Source organism: Crocodylus porosus, unplaced genomic scaffold (genome assembly GCF_001723895.1).
Source record: "Crocodylus porosus isolate Cpor-Errol unplaced genomic scaffold, CroPor_comp1, whole genome shotgun sequence".
Classification (NCBI taxonomy): Eukaryota; Metazoa; Chordata; order Crocodylia; family Crocodylidae; genus Crocodylus; species Crocodylus porosus.
The window spans coordinates 112,880,541-112,885,662 of NW_017728931.1; positions in this window are offsets into that span (position 1 = coordinate 112,880,541).

The window sequence follows — 5,122 nt, forward strand, 5'->3', positions numbered from 1 at the left end:
CCCTGGCTGTGTCTCTACCCTTCCTGAGCACTGAGTCCCTTGTCCCTCATCCAGTTCCTGTCCAAGCTGGGCTTCAGCCTTTCTTTCTCTCTCTAGGCTTCAACTGCCCCCTCAGGTTGAAATCTCAAATCAAGGCTCCTACAGGGCTCTAAACACTGGCATACCCCTGGCACCTTGCTATGGGTTTGTCCCCCAGGCATGTCTCAGGCACCCTGTCCTGGCTTCTGCACATTTGCCTATTGGCCATGTCCAAACCACCACTTGAAACCGTAACCAAGGAGTAAGCCTTCTGGCAAGTGCAAAAGATCTGGATAGAGGGAGATGATAATGTATAGTTTTGAAAACTGAAGTATTGGGTTGGAGAGAAGCTATTAGTGAAGACTCTCAAGGAACAGCCTTGACCAATCTTAGTATTTTCATTAATGACTGGCAGAAAAAAAGTAGGCTATGCTAATGAAATGTGCTTATGATGCAAAAGATGATCAGTATAGCAGACAGAAAACTGAATGAACCTGAGGACTGGTTTAACATAAACAGTATGAATTCAATAGTACAAAATGGAAGGCCATAGGCATGGGATCGAACAAAGGAAAACCTGTACCTGAGCATGTACTGGGAAAGGTATTTTCAGTTGAAATCTGAAGGCCATTGCACAGACTGTTAGTAAGAATGCATCAAGAAAGATGAACTGAAAGTATTGCAGGGACAGGGTACTAGGATGACAAGGGGAATGGAAAGCCTATCAGATAAAAGGAGACTAGCACAGTTTGACTTGTTTAATCTAGGAAACAGAGGCTGAGAAGGCATATAATTTCTTTCTATAAATACAACATGGAGGTAAACAACAGGGAGGGAGAAGAGATATTTAAGATTAAGGACAGTGCTGACATGAGAAAAAATGGGTATACAGTGTCCATGAATAAATTTAGGTTGGAAGTTACAAAAAAGTTTCTAACCAGTAAAACACTGACATTTTGGCAATTAGTACTGAGGGGGTGAGAAACCTAACTATATTTAAAATGGAGCATAGTATTTTTAAAGGGATTATCTAATAGCAATAATAACAATAATAATGTTGTTGATAATGGGAATAAATGGTTCCTCAAATTATAACAGAAATGTGACTTAAGGAGACAGCCTGTCAGTACAGTAGCCCCTAACACCTTGTACACCTGTGACCACTATGGCAGGACCTTCAAATCTAACATCAGTCTCTACAGCCACAAGATAAAATGCACCACCGATCAGTAGAATAGCTGCAACATTCACTGTCATTTGCTGATGAACAGATGCCAGGAATTTAAAAAGAAATAAAAGGGAAGTATATTAAAGAATACCTCATGTTTTAATAAACTGGGATTGTGCTGTGGAGGTGCTGGTCGTGCTTCCTGGGGTAGCTGGGAAAAATGAGGGAAGGTGCTTTTGAGAGAGCAACTGCCCTTGCTTTAGGAAGGAAGCCCCAGTTTATGGGAATTTGATATGGCCCCCTACCTTGCTCCCACCCGACCTCCCCTAGACCATACTCCCAGACCCATTCATGCTCTGTGACTTGGCTATCTGGCATTTGCTCTGCAGGCTGTTTGCATGGGGGTGAACCCCTGGGAGTAAGAGGGTCGCACCCCTGGAGGCAGGACGGGTCATTGACTTGGTACCAGAATCCACCTTGGGCAGTAGAGTTCAGGGTGTGGAAAGTTTGTCTGCACAGAATAGGAGAGTAGGGGAGGATATAATTCCCCCTGGGATGCTGGAGGACTGCAACTTGGGTGGCTTATCTGTAGGGAGTGGCCACACATTAATGGAACACAAGCTAGGTAATGCAGATTAGAGAGAAACTGTCCCTGAAGTGGCATTACTTCAAGCTGCCTAAAGTGTGCTTGAACCTAGTTTCATGTATTAATATGTGGGGTAAGAGTTCCAGGAGCCACCTAGAATTAATGTGTAACAAACACCAAAGAATGGTGGTAAGTTAGTCACTGCAAACCTAGTGTTTATTTTATGTGAGGATTTCCCACCATTTTTAGAAAGGTAAATACTTATTCATTACTTGAACTAACATAACTTGGATTAAATCCACCATATGCATAATTGGATACTACTGTATGAAGTGTACAAGGTGAAACATAATATATTTCTAAAGTTAAAACAAATCTTTTGTGTGGAGTGGCAATTGCAATAGAACTCATATGTAAAAGCATCCAAATCTGATTCTCATTTACCTCCAGTATGGGACAACTTTATTTTGCTATGGCAGTGTTAAAGTTTTAAAAACAGTGTTAAGTGTTTTTTTTTCAAGTAATTGGGCTCTGAATATCCAAAGTGTGTAAGTATATTTGTAATAACATTGTGAAAGCAGAAATTGATAGTGATACTGATATTGTAATTTGAACTTCTTATTTTTTGAAGATGCCTTTGATTACACATCATGTAGGAGCAGTTGTACTTTTAAACTACATCTGGCACTTGTTCTGCTAGGGCACTTGTACACATGACGTCATTAGCATGCACACATGATGAAAATGTCACTTTCTGTAGTTTAATGGTGTCGCACTGTACATATTCAAGACTTTTGGGGGTATTAAATGGTTTTGCATCATTGCAAACTAAACTGTCCCGATGTAGCTGAGTTTGCAATAATGCATTGCAGCTCTCAGCTCACCCCATGGCCATGGGAGAGGTGGGTAGACTCCACAGGAAAAAAGTGAATGGACCCCTTCCTACTTCTGCCTTCAGCAGGTGCATGCTGAAGGCAGAAGTGGTGAAGAGCCCAATCCTTTTTTATTTTTCCCAGCAGAGCCTACCTGCTTCTCCCACGGTCAGGGCCTGAGCTGCCAGTGGGCTAAGCAGCCCCTGAGATATGTGGGGCCCCTGTCCTTCCCTCCACAGTGGCAGCATCCCCCAGAGCCACCTGGGCTGGCTGCTAGTTGGACAGGTACTACCTGATCCAACTTGTCCCTTACCCCAAACTGTCTGTGGCAGCACATGGCCTGCTGGAAGCCTGCTTTCACAGCCCCAGAGGGGTCTGCCACTGGAAAGAATGACTGGGCCCTTGAGAGCTCAGGGGCCACTTGGCCTACTGGTAGCTCTCCCCTTGGCTGCAGGCAGGCTCTGGCCCTGACAAAGGAAAAAAAAAAGATCAGGCCCCTTGCCATAATGTGATGTGTGACAGAAAAATTTAAATGGTAGGTTTTAATTAAAACCCCACTGTTTCAGTTTAGGGGGCATAAACGTCAACTTTGGGAGTTAAACCTTTGTCATATGTTTGTCAGATGCTAAACAGATATTTAAATACACTCTATTTAACAAGGTTCTAAACATTAATAAAGAGCATTCTTTGTATTTTGTTTCATTCCGTCTTTTCATTCTCTATTTTTCCTTAAGAGAAGGGGGAAAGAGATTTTTAATAATTGTTCAAGAAAAATGAGATAAAAGAAAATAGCAAACATTGATATAGTATAATCTGAATGAGGCAGTTAATTGTAAGGGTCTGAGTAAATTTGACCTCATATCATAAATATAAATTCCAATGCAACAAAAATAAGCTATTGTGTAAGGAAATGTAATTATGGAAAAATCTATCGAGTCCAGTTTCTCTTTCAAAAACAATAAACAATACAACTGTTCTCCCCCCCACCCCACTCCATTGTCTTAGAGCCAGTCTGTTCTAAGGCGAAATAAATTGCATGCCTATCCAAGCATACTTTATATTTAAAACAATCTCCAACCTCTCTGTGTACTTTTTGAGGGCCACTCTTCATTGGAAGGTCAAGGTAAAAGAGTTGAGGGATAAAGGGCTTTCACTAATACTGTTTTCAATTCTGTGGGGATCAATACCATTTAGTTCCAAAACTGTCTGAGTTCTAGGAGTTATGCCAGGTATGAAATATGTTCCTTAACATCTGTTCTGAATATCTTTAACTTTACATGATTGTCCTCTTACTTTCTCATCTCTACTGGACTGAAAACAGTAAGTCATTCCTACAATCCAAATAAGTTAATGCTGTTTATGTTCTGATGCTCAGTAAATGTATCTATCTTAGGGGTGGGTAAAATATGGCCTGCAGGCCAGATTCAGCCCACCAGGCTCACAGCCCCCTAAAAAAATTTTTTTTAAATTATGATTATCTGTGCATGCCTGCCTGTCAAAGTGGCAGCAGAACCCAGGAAAAACCGGCATCAGGACCCTTTATCAGGATTATCATTCAGTCCACAGGAGCTGTGCGCATTGGAGCCGGCAGCCCATGCAGGTTATGGGGGATGGCAGGGAGCTCCACCCTATGAAGCTGGGCCAGCTCCACCCCTTTCCCTGCCACCCTGGCCAAGCCCCATGACCTGAACTGCTGGTTTCATTGTGCAGGGCTCAGTGGAGCTGGCCTTACATGCTGCTGCCATCTGTAGCCAGAAACTAGGGTGGGAGCATGGAGAGCTGTGCATTATGAGGCCAGACAGGGCTGGCCCCACTCATTGGCCCCATAGGCAGCTCCAGGGATTCACACACTCCAGGAACTCTGAGGACCTCCCCCTCCATGCACGCTTTCACTTGCACTCTACCATATACCCAGGCCCTCGCACTCCTTCATACCCCTTACCCACATACCTCACAGCCACCCACATACCCTCCCACACACACACACACTCCCCAGCCATACCCCTTTACCCCTCCCACACACAATATACAACAGTAGGACTGTATTTGGGCTTCTATGCAATTGTCTCTAGATGCACTATGCAAGCACACATACATCAAGACAAAATATTTTCAAATAAAATTAAAATAAGTTATAGTAGATGTTTTATTTTTTAGTATATGATTTGTTTGTTTGGGTTTTTTGTTTGTTTATTTTGGGGGGCTTGGTTTCAAGATAGGGGGAGGGGATGGTTTCAAGATAGCAGAACTCTCCCTCCCAAAAGGAGTACTTCCAGGGCAAGAGGAGGGACTTCGGGTGACAAAGATCAAGGACTAGAGGTAGGACTTCCATCTTGATGTTAGAAATATTATTAAAAATGCATTATGAATAGAGTGTTGTTAGAACTGCACAGCTGGCATCTCGTGCCTGGTGGGGGAAGAAACTACCAAGAACTCTTTGTATTAAGGTATCACTCCCTTTTCTTCTTTGGCAAATTT